Source organism: Hippoglossus stenolepis, chromosome 11 (assembly GCF_022539355.2).
Source record: "Hippoglossus stenolepis isolate QCI-W04-F060 chromosome 11, HSTE1.2, whole genome shotgun sequence".
NCBI classification, from domain to species: Eukaryota; Metazoa; Chordata; class Actinopteri; order Pleuronectiformes; family Pleuronectidae; genus Hippoglossus; species Hippoglossus stenolepis.
The window spans coordinates 1259033-1275007 of NC_061493.1; the positions used below are offsets into that span (position 1 = coordinate 1259033).

At 40.5% G+C, this 15975-nt stretch overlaps 12 non-coding genes and 5 pseudogenes across 12 annotated transcripts; all 17 read right to left on the reverse strand.

The window, feature by feature from the left end:
* Positions 1–1177: 1177 nt before the first annotated feature.
* LOC118118472 lies at positions 1178–1385 on the reverse strand. Its single transcript, XR_007034720.1, has one exon. It is a non-coding gene; the product is annotated as a small nucleolar RNA U3 (small nucleolar RNA).
* Positions 1386–2579: 1194 nt separating this feature from the next.
* LOC124854503 lies at positions 2580–2694 on the reverse strand (annotated as a pseudogene).
* Positions 2695–3246: 552 nt separating this feature from the next.
* LOC124854487 lies at positions 3247–3454 on the reverse strand. The gene has a single exon (XR_007034722.1). It is a non-coding gene; the product is annotated as a small nucleolar RNA U3 (small nucleolar RNA).
* A 702-nt stretch (positions 3455–4156) lies between these two features.
* LOC118118469 lies at positions 4157–4364 on the reverse strand. The gene has a single exon (XR_004697949.2). It is a non-coding gene; the product is annotated as a small nucleolar RNA U3 (small nucleolar RNA).
* Positions 4365–5051: 687 nt separating this feature from the next.
* On the reverse strand, positions 5052–5168 carry LOC124854494 (annotated as a pseudogene).
* A 567-nt stretch (positions 5169–5735) lies between these two features.
* On the reverse strand, positions 5736–5943 carry LOC118118473. Its single transcript, XR_004697953.2, has one exon. It is a non-coding gene; the product is annotated as a small nucleolar RNA U3 (small nucleolar RNA).
* A 782-nt stretch (positions 5944–6725) lies between these two features.
* Positions 6726–6933, reverse strand: LOC118118481. The gene has a single exon (XR_004697961.2). It is a non-coding gene; the product is annotated as a small nucleolar RNA U3 (small nucleolar RNA).
* A 688-nt stretch (positions 6934–7621) lies between these two features.
* On the reverse strand, positions 7622–7738 carry LOC124854495 (annotated as a pseudogene).
* Positions 7739–8312: 574 nt separating this feature from the next.
* On the reverse strand, positions 8313–8520 carry LOC118118449. Its single transcript, XR_004697931.1, has one exon. It is a non-coding gene; the product is annotated as a small nucleolar RNA U3 (small nucleolar RNA).
* An 885-nt stretch (positions 8521–9405) lies between these two features.
* LOC118118466 lies at positions 9406–9613 on the reverse strand. The gene has a single exon (XR_004697946.2). It is a non-coding gene; the product is annotated as a small nucleolar RNA U3 (small nucleolar RNA).
* Positions 9614–10392: 779 nt separating this feature from the next.
* On the reverse strand, positions 10393–10599 carry LOC118118462. Its single transcript, XR_004697942.2, has one exon. It is a non-coding gene; the product is annotated as a small nucleolar RNA U3 (small nucleolar RNA).
* A 689-nt stretch (positions 10600–11288) lies between these two features.
* Positions 11289–11405, reverse strand: LOC118118493 (annotated as a pseudogene).
* Positions 11406–11973: 568 nt separating this feature from the next.
* Positions 11974–12181, reverse strand: LOC118118447. The gene has a single exon (XR_004697929.2). It is a non-coding gene; the product is annotated as a small nucleolar RNA U3 (small nucleolar RNA).
* An 874-nt stretch (positions 12182–13055) lies between these two features.
* On the reverse strand, positions 13056–13261 carry LOC118118476. Its single transcript, XR_004697956.2, has one exon. It is a non-coding gene; the product is annotated as a small nucleolar RNA U3 (small nucleolar RNA).
* A 776-nt stretch (positions 13262–14037) lies between these two features.
* LOC118118467 lies at positions 14038–14245 on the reverse strand. The gene has a single exon (XR_004697947.2). It is a non-coding gene; the product is annotated as a small nucleolar RNA U3 (small nucleolar RNA).
* A 687-nt stretch (positions 14246–14932) lies between these two features.
* Positions 14933–15049, reverse strand: LOC118118494 (annotated as a pseudogene).
* Positions 15050–15619: 570 nt separating this feature from the next.
* Positions 15620–15826, reverse strand: LOC118118448. The gene has a single exon (XR_004697930.2). It is a non-coding gene; the product is annotated as a small nucleolar RNA U3 (small nucleolar RNA).
* Positions 15827–15975: the final 149 nt, after the last annotated feature.

Here is a 15975-nt window from a genome sequence, read left to right on the forward strand (position 1 = left end):
CCCAAAAAAAATTGGCCAATAGCCAACAATAACAAACACTAAACTATCAGTTGTACATTAACAGCTGGACTTCCCTGTGTGTCTTGAAAAAGGTTTAATTCTCATCCAAGACGCTTTTCTGTAGTTTGCAAGCCTCTTCGATGACTTCAAGAAACACAAGCATGTCCAGTTACCTATGTATATCTCCTGAAGTTACCAAGACCTGGATGACCGAGATACTAAACTATCAGGACTGATTGCAGATGAAATACCACTAACATTTTAATTAATGAATACATTTTTATTTTATAAATTTTTTCCAGAGAACATCGTTATGTTTGCTTGTTGTGTTTGTTGTTGAAGGGCCTGTCAGGGTACAAATTCATTCAGACCACAGTGGCTGAAAACAATAGACCATCTGTGATCAAAAACAATGGTATGTCACCATAGTTTAGATACACACACACACACACACACACACACACAGGGGTGAAAGGGAGTTAGGGGGAGAGGGAGTTGAAGAGTAGGCTGTCAGTGGCAGTGACATGATTTTCAGTATGCACACACACACACACAGACAGCCAGATCTTGGTTGCTGTTCAGAACTTCAGAGGTCTGATGAGAGGCCGAGAACACCAGCTCATCCTGCAGAGATTCACCGAGCTGAAGAAGAAAGTGGGCAACGCCAGCGGCGACAAAACCCAAGTGTTGTTTGGCAACATGCAGTTCACCGTCAACACAGACTGCCTGTCCAATCTGCCGTACTCCTGCCTCAGCTTCCTGCTGCCTGACAGCTACTTCTACACAGACAATAAACTGGTGGAGGAAGGTGAAGAAGCTCAAGCAGTGGATTTATTCAAGAATAGGTGGACAATCGCAGTTCTTCTCAGGTGGTTTAACTGTTTCTGGTACAAATTAGAGTTTGCACTCTCAAACACAGCCATATTAAAGGATATTACAGTTTAATGTTCCTTAAGTTGCATTTTTGAGTTTTTCAAGACAATTTGAGGTATTCACTTATTTTATTGGACTTCTCTTAAGTGCAAACAAAACGCAGAAGATATTATTTGCAGTAGTTCAGATTTGTTCTAAATACCTATTCTAGGTAAAGTGAAGGCTACAAGTTTGATGATGGATTTCCCAGCTTCATGTAGAATTAAAGTAACTTTGACTACCATATTATTACAAAGTACAGCTGTCCACTCAGAACATATTTCCTCCTTCAGTGTCTCAACCAGAAAAACTGAACAATCATCAACAGTGGAGAAAACCAAGAGTCTCTTCCACCAGATTCCTGCTCTGAAGGAAACATCTTAACTCTTCATCATGGGCAGCGAGACCAAACTCTTTAGAAACACATTTCTCAAGTCAACAACTATAGAAATGATCCCTGAAAGTATAGTCTTGGTTTGTTCTGGATGTTTCTCAGAGTCTTATATCTACAGACGTGAACCTTTACTCCTGGTGATCTGGATCAGAGAGTTAAACCTCCTACAATCAGATGTTGTATTGACACTCAGGTGACTTTGCAGGAGGAAGAGAAAGTGGACTGTGTTAGTTTGAAGTATTTTAAAAGACTCATTTGGGCTGTAGGGACTTTTTGAAACCTCTTATCAAAACGTTTCCTTCTACAATGTCACAGCAATCACCTTGGCTCAGTTCAATATTCACCCACTGAGTTCACAGGCATTAACATGCTGACGGGTATTAAAGCAACACAAGCATGTCTTTCCAGGCTGCTCTCTTCTCGTTGATCACTTTCTCGTCTTTGTCAGAGCAGGACTTGGCTTGTTCTTGGCTTGACTTCTGCTGTCCTGATGTCAATGGGGAGCTCGTTCCACCATTTAGGAGCCAGGACAGCAAACAGTTGTGATTTTGTTGAGTGGCTAGCTCGCAGTGAGGGAGCAACAAGCCGATTGGCAGAGGCAGAGCAGAGTGGACGGGCTGAGGTGTAAGGTTTAACCATGACCTGGATGTAGACTGGACCTGATCCATTCACAGCACGGTACACAAGTACTAGTGTCTTGAAGTGGATGCAGGCAGCCACTGGTAACCACTGAAAGGAGCAGAGTATCATTACTACTGATACACCTCAAACCTTCATCTTTCTGCCATTGCATTGAGTTCAGGACAAAAGCTCTAACTTAACATTAATAAACCTTATATTTTAAACAGCTGTGTGAGAACCACTCAGATCATGTTTCCTCCTTCAGAGTCTGAACCAGAAACACTGAACAATCATCAGCATGAGAAAACCAGGAGTCTCTTCTATTTTATTGTCATTTTATTGAGAGATTTTAAAGTTTGGTGAGTCTGAAAACTTTGGTCACTAAGACTTTAATAATAAAAGTATCAGAGACTCACATCATTGATAATCGCTCTGTCACCGGCTGACAAATACACACATGCAGATCAATTCACCATTGAAAACAGACCCAACACATGGTCTCAATTCCAAAATAAAGCTTCTCATAACAGCAAAACTAACCACTGATACCAATAAACCACAATAATTATCTTTTCCATTACATTGAGTTTGGGACAGAAGCTGTAACAACATTAATGAACCTTATCTTTTAAAACATCTGTCTCAGAACCACTCAGAACATGTTTCCTCCTTCAGGGTCTCAACCAGAAACACTGAACAATCATCAACGAGGAGAAACCAAGAGTCTCTTCCACCATATTTCTGCTCTGAAGGAAACATCTTAACTCTAGAAAAGAACAGAAAAAGAACAGAAAATGCCTCCATTCTGCTCCTGTGGTGTCATCCAAGTGTCCGAAGCCAAGACATTCAAATCAGGGTCATTTACACCAAGTGTTTAGCGTAAGAGTTCGCTACCGGAAGTGGCGATGCTAGCAGAGGTAGCAATGCTAATGCTCACTCTGCCCTTGGGCGAAGCTTGTGTGCGTTCGAATGTGGACGTGGCTTCAGAGGAGGATCACAGGACATTTAGGCAAAAACTTGGTGTAAATGACGATTTCAAGTTGAATTAGAATGTCGGCGCTTGGACACTTGGATGACACAACACAAGCAGAATTTTATGGGTTTTTACGTTTGAAGAATCGGTCACCATTCAATTCAATTGTATTGGATTCTGCTCTAACACTCTACACCCTGAAACTCCAAAAGTGTTTTGTGGACTCAAACACTTCACCCCACCTCCATCGGCATAGTGGAGAGTAGATAAAGAGAGAATTCTAATATTTCAGTTTACTATCCCTTTAACAGCTATTCATACTCATTAACAACAGTAAAGTAAATAGCCACCTCAGATCATGTTTCCTCCTTCAGTGTCTCAACCAGAAACACCGAACAATCATCAGCAGTGGAGAAAACCAAGAGTCTCTTCCACCAGATTCCTGCTCTGAAGGAAACATCTTAACTCTTCATCATGGGCAGCGAGACCAAACTCTTTAGAAACACATTTCTCAAGTCAACAACTATAGAAATGATCCCTGAAAGTATAGTCTTGGTTTGTTCTGGATGTTTCTCAGAGTCTTATATCTACAGACGTGAACCTTTACTCCTGGTGATCTGATCAGAGACCTCACAATCAGATGTTGTATTGACACTCAGGTGTCTTTGCAGGAGAAAGTGGACTGTGTTAGTTTGAAGAATTTAAAGACTCATTTGGGCTGTGGGACTTTTAAACCTCTTATCAAGGTTTCTTCTACAATGTCACAGCAATCAACTTGGCTCAGTTCATATTCACCACTGAGTTCAAGGCAAACATGCTGATGGTTAAAGCAACACAAGCCTGTCTTTCAGGCTGCCCTTGATCACTTTCCTGTCAGAGCAGGACTTGGCTTGTTCTTGGCGACTTCTGCTTCCTGATGTCAATGGGAGCTCGTTCCACCATTTAGGAGCCAGGACAGCAAACAGTTGTGATTTTGTTGAGTGGCTAACTCGCAGTGGGGAGCAACAACGATTGGCAGCAGAGTGGACGGGCTAGGTAAGGTTTAACCATGACCTGGATGTAGACTTGACCTGATCCATTCACGCCGGTACACAAGTACTAGTGTCTTGAAGTGATGCACACTGGTAACCAGTGAGGAGCAGAGTATCTACTACTGATACACCTCAAACCTTCATCTTTCTGCCATTGCATTGAGTTCAGGACAAAAGCTCTAACTTAACATTAATAAACCTTATATTTTAAACAGCTGTATGAGAACCACTCAGATCATGTTTCCTCCTTCAGTGTCTGAACCAGAAACACTGAACAATCATCAGCAGTGGAGAAAACCAAGAGTCTTTTCCACCAGATTCCTGCTCTGAAGGAAACATCTTAACTCTTCATCATGGGCAGCGAGACCAAACTCTTTAGAAACACATTTCTCAAGTCAACAACTATAGAAATGATCCCTGAAAGTATAGTCTTGGTTTGTTCTGGCTTTCCTGAGTCTTATATCTACAGACGTGAACCTTTACTCCTGGTGAGCAGCTGTGATTCAGAAAGAAAAACCTCCTACAATCACAACCAAATGAAACTTTGATATTTGTGGGTCATTGCTGCCATAACACTCATAACTGATCAGTCATCAAAGGCGAAAGAACAACTAAGACGGTGTGTAGTTGAGATGATGTGGATTCGACTGTTTATATATATGTTCAATAGTTTTTTAAACCATGTTCTAAACAAGAGTTTTGTTATTCCTTCACAAACTACAACTTAATATCAGAATAGTATTTATAGAAATAAATATAGTTTGGGTTTTATTGTCATTTTATTGAGAGATTTTAAAGTTTGTGTAAAAAATAAAGTTTGGTGAGTCTGAAAAAACTTTGGTCACTAAGACTTTAATAATAAAAGTATCAGAGACTCACATCATTGATAATCGCTGTCACACCGGCTGACAAATACACACATGCAGATCAATTCACCATTGAAAACAGACCCAACACATGGTCTCAATTCCAAAATAAAGCTTCTCATAACAGCAAAACTAAACACAGATACCAATAAACCCCAAAACATTATCTTTCTGCCATTACATTGAGTTTGGGACAGAAGCTGTAACTTAACATTAATGAACCTTATCTTTTAAAACATCTGTCTCAGAACCACTCAGAACATGTTTCCTCCTTCAGGGTCTCAACCAGAAACACTGAACAATCATCAACAGTGGAGAAAACCAAGAGTCTCTTCCACCATATTTCTGCTCTGAAGGAAACATCTTAACTCTAGAAAAAGAACAGAAAAAGAACAGAAAATGCCTCCATTCTGCTCCTGTGGTGTCATCCAAGTGTCCGTAAGCCAAGACATTCAAAATCAGGGTCATTTACACCAAGTGTTTAGCGTAAGAGTTAGCTACCGGAAGTGGCGATGCTAGCAGAGGTAGCAATGCTAATGCTCACTCTGCCCTTGGGCGAGAGCTTGTGTGCGTTCGAATGTGGACGTGGCTTCAGAGGAGGATCACAGGACATTTAGGCAAAAAACTTGGTGTAAATGACGCATTTCAAGTTGAATTAGAATGTCGGCGCTTGCGGACACTTGGATGACACAACACAAGCAGAATTTTATGGGTTTTTTTACGTTTGAAGAATCGGTCACCATTCAATTCAATTGTATTGGATTCTGCTCTAACACTCTACACCCCTGAAACTCCAAAAGTGTTTTGTGGACTCAAACACTTCACCCCACCTCCATCGGCATAGTGGAGAGTAGATAAAGAGAGAATTCTAATATTTCAGTTTACTATCCCTTTAACAGCTATTCATACTCATTAACAACAGTAAATTAAAGTACCCCACCACTCAGATCATGTTTCCTCCTTCAGTGTCTCAACCAGAAAAACTGAACAATCATCAACAGTGGAGAAAACCAAGAGTCTCTTCCACCAGATTCCTGCTCTGAAGGAAACATCTTAACTCTTCATCATGGGCAGCGAGACCAAACTCTTTAGAAACACATTTCTCAAGTCAACAACTATAGAAATGATCCCTGAAAGTATAGTCTTGGTTTGTTCTGGATGTTTCTCAGAGTCTTATATCTACAGACGTGAACCTTTACTCCTGGTGATCTGGATCAGAGAGTTACACCTCCTACAATCAGATGTTGTATTGACACTCAGGTGTCTTTGCAGGAGGAAGAGAAAGTGGACTGTGTTAGTTTGAAGTATTTTAAAAGACTCATTTGGGCTGTAGGGACTTTTTGAAACCTCTTATCAAAAGGTTTCCTTCTACAATGTCACAGCAATCAACTTGGCTCAGTTCAATATTCACCCACTGAGTTCACAGGCATTAACATGCTGATGGGTATTAAAGCAACACAAGCCTGTCTTTCCAGGCTGCTCTCTTCTCGTTGATCACTTTCTCGTCTTTGTCAGAGCAGGACTTGGCTTGTTCTTGGCTTGACTTCTGCTGTCCTGATGTCAATGGGGAGCTCGTTCCACCATTTAGGAGCCAGGACAGCAAACAGTTGTGATTTTGTTGAGTGGCTAACTCGCAGTGAGGGAGCAACAAGCCGATTGGCAGAGGCAGAGCAGAGTGGACGGGCTGAGGTGTAAGGTTTAACCATGACCTGGATGTAGACTTGACCTGATCCATTCACAGCACGGTACACAAGTACTAGTGTCTTGAAGTGGATGCAGGCAGCCACTGGTAACCAGTGAAGGGAGCAGAGTATCATTACTACTGATACACCTCAAACCTTCATCTTTCTGCCATTGCATTGAGTTCAGGATGACAAAAGCTCTAACTTAACATTAATAAACCTTATATTTTAAACAGCTGTATGAGAACCACTCAGATCATGTTTCCTCCTTCAGTGTCTCAACCAGAAACACTGAACAATCATCAACAGTGGAGAAAACCAAGAGTCTCTTCCACCAGATTCCTGCTCTGAAGGAAACATCTTAACTCTTCATCATGGGCAGCGAGACCAAACTCTTTAGAAACACATTTCTCAAGTCAACAACTATAGAAATGATCCCTGAAAGTATAGTCTTGGTTTGTTCTGGATCTTTCCCTGAGTCTTATATCTACAGACGTGAACCTTTACTCCTGGTGAGCAGCTGTGATTCAGAAAGAAAAACCTCCTACAATCACAACCAAATGAAACTTTGATATTTGTGGGTCATTGCTGCCATAACACTCATAACTGATCAGTCATCAAAGGCGAAAGAACAACTAAGACGGTGTGAGTTGAGATGATGTGGATTCGACTGTTTATATATATGTTCAATAGTTTTTAAACCATGTTCTAAACAAGAGTTTTGTTATTCCTTCACAAACTACAACTTAATATCAGAATAGTATTTATAGAAATAAATATAGTTTGGGTTTTATTGTCATTTTATTGAGAGATTTTAAAGTTTGTGTAAAAAATAAAGTTTGGTGAGTCTGAAAAAACTTTGGTCACTAAGACTTTAATAATAAAAGTATCAGAGACTCACATCATTGATAATCGCTGTCACACCGGCTGACAAATACACACATGCAGATCAATTCACCATTGAAAACAGACCCAACACATGGTCTCAATTCCAAAATAAAGCTTCTCATAACAGCAAAACTAAACACAGATACCAATAAACCCCAAAACTTTATCTTTCTGCCATTACATTGAGTTTGGGACAGAAGCTGTAACTTAACATTAATGAACCTTATCTTTTAAAACATCTGTCTCAGAACCACTCAGAACATGTTTCCTCCTTCAGGGTCTCAACCAGAAACACTGAACAATCATCAACAGTGGAGAAAACCAAGAGTCTCTTCCACCATATTTCTGCTCTGAAGGAAACATCTTAACTCTAGAAAAAGAACAGAAAAAGAACAGAAAATGCCTCCATTCTGCTCCTGTGGTGTCATCCAAGTGTCCGTAAGCCGAGACATTCAAAATCAACTTTAAACAGGGTCATTTACACCAAGTGTTTAGCGTAAGAGTTCGCTACCGGAAGTGGCGATGCTAGCAGAGGTAGCAATGCTAATGCTCACTCTGCCCTTGGGCGAGAGCTTGTGTGCGTTCGAATGTGGACGTGGCTTCAGAGGAGGATCACAGGACATTTAGGCAAAAAACTTGGTGTAAATGACGCATTTCAAGTTGAATTAGAATGTCGGCGCTTGCGGACACTTGGATGACACAACACAAGCAGATTTGGGGTTTTTTTACATTTGAAGAATCGGTCACCATTCAATTCAATTGTATTGGATTCTGCTCTAACACTCTACACCCCTGAAACTCCAAAAGTGTTTTGTGGACTCAAACACTTCACCCCACCTCCATCGGCATAGTGGAGAGTAGATAAAGAGAGAATTCTAATATTTCAGTTTACTATCCCTTTAACAGCTATTCATACTCATTAACAACAGTAAATTAAAGTAGCCACCCACTCAGATCATGTTTCCTCCTTCAGTGTCTCAACCAGAAACACTGAACAATCATCAACAGTGGAGAAAACCAAGAGTCTCTTCCACCAGATTCCTGCTCTGAAGGAAACATCTTAACTCTTCATCATGGGCAGCGAGACCAAACTCTTTAGAAACACATTTCTCAAGTCAACAACTATAGAAATGATCCCTGAAAGTATAGTCTTGGTTTGTTCTGGATGTTTCCCTGAGTCTTATATCTACAGACGTGAACCTTTACTCCTGGTGAGCAGCTGTGATTCAGAAAGACAAACCTCCTCCAATCAAAACCAAATGAAACTTTATTTTTGTGGGTCATTGCTGTCATAACAATCATGTTTCAGAAAATGCTCAATGACTTGAAATCTTCATGTAATTAAGACAAGTTGTTGAGTGAAGAAAAAGCATGAACTTTATCTGTATTTCGTCTGTTTTGTTCTTCACAACCTGCAGCAGGAGGCACCTGGTTGCTGTTCAGAACTTCAGAGGTCTGATGAGAGGCCGAGAACACCAGCTCATCCTGCAGAGATTCACCGAGCTGAAGAAGAAACTGGGCAACACCAGCGGCGACAAAACCCAAGTGTTGTTTGGCAACATGCAGGTCACCGTCAACACAGACTGCCTGTCCAATCTGCCGTACTCCTGCCTCAGCTTCCTGCTGCCTGACAGCTACTTCTACACAGACAATAAACTGGTGGAGGAAGGTGAAGAAGCTCAAGCAGTGGATTTATTCAAGAATAGGTGGACAATCGCAGTTCTTCTCAGGTGGTTTAACTGTTTCTGGTACCAATTAGAGTTTGCACTCTCAAACACAGCCATATTAAAGGATATTTCACTTTGTGGTTCCTTAAGTTGCATTTTTTTGTTTTTCAAGACAATTTGAGGTATTCACTTATTTTATTGGACTTCTCTTAAGTGCAAACAAAACTCAGAAGATATTATTTGCAGTAGTTCAGATTTGTTCTAAATACCTATTCTATGTAAAGTGAAGGCTACAAGTTTGATGATGGATTTCGCTGCTTCATGTAGAATTAAAGTAACTTTGACTACCATATTATTACAAAGTACAGCTGTCCACTCAGAACATATTTCCTCCTTCAGTGTCTCAACCAGAAAAACTGAACAATCATCAACAGTGGAGAAAACCAAGAGTCTCCTCCACCAGATTCCTGCTCTGAAGGAAACATCTTAACTCTTCATCATGGGCAGCGAGACCAAACTCTTTAGAAACACATTTCTCAAGTCAACAACTATAGAAATGATCCCTGAAAGTATAGTCTTGGTTTGTTCTGGATGTTTCTCAGAGTCTTATATCTACAGACGTGAACCTTTACTCCTGGTGATCTGGATCAGAGAGTTAAACCTCCTACAATCAGATGTTGTATTGACACTCAGGTGTCTTTGCAGGAGGAAGAGAAAGTGGACTGTGTTAGTTTGAAGTATTTTAAAAGACTCATTTGGGCTGTAGGGACTTTTTGAAACCTCTTATCAAAAGGTTTCCTTCTACAATGTCACAGCAATCAACTTGGCTCAGTTCAATATTCACCCACTGAGTTCACAGGCATTAACATGCTGACGGGTATTAAAGCAACACAAGCATGTCTTTCCAGGCTGCTCTCTTCTCGTTGATCACTTTCTCGTCTTTGTCAGAGCAGGACTTGGCTTGTTCTTGGCTTGACTTCTGCTGTCCTGATGTCAATGGGGAGCTCGTTCCACCATTTAGGAGCCAGGACAGCAAACAGTTGTGATTTTGTTGAGTGGCTAACTCGCAGTGAGGGAGCAACAAGCCGATTGGCAGAGGCAGAGCAGAGTGGACGGGCTGAGGTGTAAGGTTTAACCATGACCTGGATGTAGACTGGACCTGATCCATTCACAGCACGGTACACAAGTACTAGTGTCTTGAAGTGGATGCAGGCAGCCACTGGTAACCAGTGAAGGGAGCAGAGTATCATTACTACTGATACACCTCAAACCTTCATCTTTCTGACATTACATTGAGCTCAGGATGAAAGCTCTAACTTAACATTAATAAACCTTATATTTTAAACAGCTGTATGAGAACCACTCAGATCATGTTTCCTCCTTCAGTGTCTCAACCAGAAACACTGAACAATCATCAGCAGTGGAGAAAACCAAGAGTCTTTTCCACCAGATTCCTGCTCTGAAGGAAACATCTTAATTCTTCATCATGGGCAGCGAGACCAAACTCTTTAGAAACACATTTCTCAAGTTAACAACTTTAGAAATGATCCTGAAAGTATAGTCTTGGTTTGTTCTGGATCTTTCCTGAGTCTTATATCTACAGACGTGAACCTTTACTCCTGGTGAGCAGCTGTGATTCAGAAAGAAAAACCTTCTACAATCACAACCAAATGAAACTTTGATATTTGTGGGTCATTGCTGCCATAACACTCATAACTGATCAGTCATCAAAGGCGAAAGAACAACTAAGACGGTGTGTAGTTGAGATGATGTGGATTCGACTGTTTATATATATGTTCAATAGTTTTTTAAACCATGTTCTAAACAAGAGTTTTGTTATTCCTTCACAAACTACAACTTAATATCAGAATAGTATTTATAGAAATAAATATAGTTTGAGTTTTATTGTCATTTTATTGAGAGATTTTAAAGTTTGTGTAAAAAATAAAGTTTGGTGAGTCTGAAAAAACTTTGGTCACTAAGACTTTAATAATAAAAGTATCAGAGACTCACATCATTGATAATCGCTGTCACACCGGCTGACAAATACACACATGCAGATCAATTCACCATTGAAAACAGACCCAACACATGGTCTCAATTCCAAAATAAAGCTTCTCATAACAGCAAAACTAAACACAGATACCAATAAACCCCAAAACTTTATCTTTCTGCCATTACATTGAGTTTGGGACAGAAGCTGTAACTTAACATTAATGAACCTTATCTTTGAAAACATCTGTCTCAGAACCACTCAGAACATGTTTCCTCCTTCAGGGTCTCAACCAGAAACACTGAACAATCATCAACAGTGGAGAAAACCAAGAGTCTCTTCCACCATATTTCTGCTCTGAAGGAAACATCTTAACTCTAGAAAAAGAACAGAAAAAGAACAGAAAATGCCTCCATTCTGCTCCTGTGGTGTCATCCAAGTGTCCGTAGGCCGAGACATTCAAAATCACAGGGTCATTTACACCAAGTGTTTAGCGTAAGAGTTCGCTACCGAAGTGGCGATGCTAGCAGAGGTAGCAATGCTAATGCTCACTCTGCCCTTGGGCGAGAGCTTGTGTGCGTTCGAATGTGGACGTGGCTTCAGAGGAGGATCACAGGACATTTAGGCAAAAAACTTGGTGTAAATGACGCATTTCAAGTTGAATTAGAATGTCGGCGCTTGCGGACACTTGGATGACACAACACAAGCAGAATTTGATGGGTTTTTTTACATTTGAAGAATCGGTCACCATTCAATTCAATTGTATTGGATTCTGCTCTAACACTCTACACCCCTGAAACTCCCAAAGTGTTTTGTGGACTCAAACACTTCACCCCACCTCCATCGGCATAGTGGAGAGTAGATAAAGAGAGAATTCTAATATTTCAGTTCACTATCCCTTTAACAGCTATTCATACTCATTAACAACAGTAAATCAAAGTAGCCACCCACTCAGATCATGTTTCCTCCTTCAGTGTCTCAACCAGAAACACTAAACAATCATCAACAGTGGAGAAAACCAAGAGTCTCTTCCACCAGATTCCTGCTCTGAAGGAAACATCTTAACTCTTCATCATGGGCAGCGAGACCAAACTCTTTAGAAACACATTTCTCAAGTCAACAACTATAGAAATGATCCCTGAAAGTATAGTCTTGGTTTGTTATGGATGTTTCCCTGAGTCTTATATCTACAGACGTGAACCTTTACTCCTGGTGAGCAGCTGTGATTCAGAAAGACAAACCTCCTCCAATCAAAACCAAATGAAACTTTATTTTTGTGGGTCATTGCTGCCATAACAATCATGTTTCAGAAAATGCTCAATGACTTGAAATCTTCATGTAATTAAGACAAGTTGTTGAGTGAAGAAAAAGCATGAACTTTATCTGTATTTCGTCTGTTTTGTTCTTCACAACCTGCAGCAGGAGGCACCTGGTTGCTGTTCAGAACTTCAGAGGTCTGATGAGAGGCCGAGAACACCAGCTCATCCTGCAGAGATTCACGAGCTGAAGAAGAAACTGGGCAACCCAGCGGCGACAAACCCAAGTGTTGTTTGGCAACATGCAGGTCACCGTCAACACAGACTGCCTGTCAATCTGCCGTACTCCTGCCTCAGCTTCCTGCTGCCTGACAGCTACTTCTACACAGACAATAAACTGGTGGAGGAAGGTGAAGAAGCTCAAGCAGTGGATTTATTCAAGAATAGGTGGACAATCGCAGTTCTTCTCAGGTGGTTTAACTGTTTCTGGTACCAATTAGAGTTTGCACTCTCAAACACAGCCATATTAAAGGATATTTCACTTTGTGGTTCCTTGTTGCATTTTTGTTTTTCAAGACAATTTGAGGTATTCACTTATTTTATTGACTTCTCTTAAGTGCAAACAAAACTCAGAAGATATTATTTGCAGTAGTTCAGATTTGTTCTAAATACCTATTCTATGTAAAGTGAAGGCTACAAGTTTGATGATGGATTTGCAGCTTCATGTAGAATTAAAGTAACTTTGACTACCATATTATTCAAAGTACAGCTGTCCACTCAGAACATATTTCCTCCTTCAGTGTCTCAACCAGAAAAACTGAACAATCATCAACAGTGGAGAAAACCAAGAGTCTCCTCCACCAGATTCGTGCTCTGAAGGAAACATCTTAACTCTTCATCATGGGCAGCGAGACCAAATCTTTAGAAACACATTTCTCAAGTCAACAACTATAGAAATGATCCTGAAAGTATAGTCTTGGTTTGTTCTGGATGTTTCTCAGAGTCTTATATCTACAGACGTGAACCTTTACTCCTGGTGATCTGGATCAGAGAGTTACACCTCCTACAATCAGATGTTGTATTGACACTCAGGTGTCTTTGCAGGAGGAAGAGAAAGTGGACTGTGTTAGTTTGAAGTATTTTAAAAGACTCATTTGGGCTGTAGGGACTTTTTGAAACCTCTTATCAAAGGTTTCCTTCTACAATGTCACAGCAATCAACTTGGCTCAGTTCAATATTCACCCACTGAGTTCACAGGCATTAACATGCTGATGGGTATTAAAGCAACACAAGCCTGTCTTTCCAGGCTGCTCTCTTCTCGTTGATCACTTTCTGCTTTGTCAGAGCAGGACTTGGCTTGTTCTTGGCTTGACTTCTGCTGTCCTGATGTCAATGGGGAGCTCGTTCCACCATTTAGGAGCCAGGACAGCAAACAGTTGTGATTTTGTTGAGTGGCTAACTCGCAGTGAGGGAGCAACAAGCCGATTGGCAGAGGCAGAGCAGAGTGGACGGGCTGAGGTGTAAGGTTTAACCATGACCTGGATGTAGACTGGACCTGATCCATTCACAGCACGGTACACAAGTACTAGTGTCTTGAAGTGGATGCAGGCAGCCACTGGTAACCAGTGAAGGGAGCAGAGTATCATTACTACTGATACACCTCAAACCTTCATCTTTCTGACATTACATTGAGCTCAGGATGAAAGCTCTAACTTAACATTAATAAACCTTATATTTTAAACAGCTGTATGAGAACCACTCAGATCATGTTTCCTCCTTCAGTGTCTCAACCAGAAACACTGAACAATCATCAGCAGTGGAGAAAACCAAGAGTCTTTTCCACCAGATTCCTGCTCTGAAGGAAACATCTTAATTCTTCATCATGGGCAGCGAGACCAAACTCTTTAGAAACACATTTCTCAAGTTAACAACTTTAGAAATGATCCCTGAAAGTATAGTCTTGGTTTGTTCTGGATCTTTCCCTGAGTCTTATATCTACAGACGTGAACCTTTACTCCTGGTGAGCAGCTGTGATTCAGAAAGAAAAACCTTCTACAATCACAACCAAATGAAACTTTGATATTTGTGGGTCATTGCTGCCATAACACTCATAACTGATCAGTCATCAAAGGCGAAAGAACAACTAAGACGGTGTGTAGTTGAGATGATGTGGATTCGACTGTTTATATATATGTTCAATAGTTTTTTAAACCATGTTCTAAACAAGAGTTTTGTTATTCCTTCACAAACTACAACTTAATATCAGAATAGTATTTATAGAAATAAATATAGTTTGAGTTTTATTGTCATTTTATTGAGAGATTTTAAAGTTTGTGTAAAAATAAAGTTTGGTGAGTCTGAAAAACTTTGGTCACTAAGACTTTAATAATAAAAGTATCAGAGACTCACATCATTGATAATCGCTGTCACCCGGCTGACAAATACACACATGCAGATCAATTCACCATTGAAAACAGACCCAACACATGGTCTCAATTCCAAAATAAAGCTTCTCATAACAGCAAAACTAAACACAGATACCAATAAACCCCAAAACTTTATCTTTCTGCCATTACATTGAGTTTGGGACAGAAGCTGTAACTTAACATTAATGAACCTTATCTTTGAAAACATCTGTCTCAGAACCACTCAGAACATGTTTCCTCCTTCAGGGTCTCAACCAGAAACACTGAACAATCATCAACAGTGGAGAAAACCAAGAGTCTCTTCCACCATATTTCTGCTCTGAAGGAAACATCTTAACTCTAGAAAAGAACAGAAAAGAACAGAAAATGCCTCCATTCTGCTCCTGTGGTGTCATCCAAGTGTCCGTAGCCGAGACATTCAAAATCAATAACAGGGTCATTTACACCAAGTGTTTAGCGTAAGAGTTCGCTACCGGAAGTGGCGATGCTAGCAGAGGTAGCAATGCTAATGCTCACTCTGCCCTTGGGCGAGAGCTTGTGTGCGTTCGAATGTGGACGTGGCTTCAGAGGAGGATCACAGGACATTTAGGCAAAAAACTTGGTGTAAATGACGCATTTCAAGTTGAATTAGAATGTCGGCGCTTGCGGACACTTGGATGACACAACACAAGCAGAATTTGATGGGTTTTTTTACATTTGAAGAATCGGTCACCATTCAATTCAATTGTATTGGATTCTGCTCTAACACTCTACACCCCTGAAACTCCCAAAGTGTTTTGTGGACTCAAACACTTCACCCCACCTCCATCGGCATAGTGGAGAGTAGATAAAGAGAGAATTCTAATATTTCAGTTCACTATCCCTTTAACAGCTATTCATACTCATTAACAACAGTAAATCAAAGTAGCCACCCACTCAGATCATGTTTCCTCCTTCAGTGTCTCAACCAGAAACACTAAACAATCATCAACAGTGGAGAAAACCAAGAGTCTCTTCCACCAGATTCCTGCTCTGAAGGAAACATCTTAACTCTTCATCATGGGCAGCGAGACCAAACTCTTTAGAAACACATTTCTCAAGTCAACAACTATAGAAATGATCCTGAAAGTATAGTCTTGGTTTGTTCTGGATCTTTCCTGAGTCTTATATCTACAGACGTGAACCTTTACTCCTGGTGAGCAGCTGTGATTCAGAAAGAAAACCTCCTACAATCACAACCAAATGAAACTTTGATATTTGTGGGTCATTGCTGCCATAACACTCATA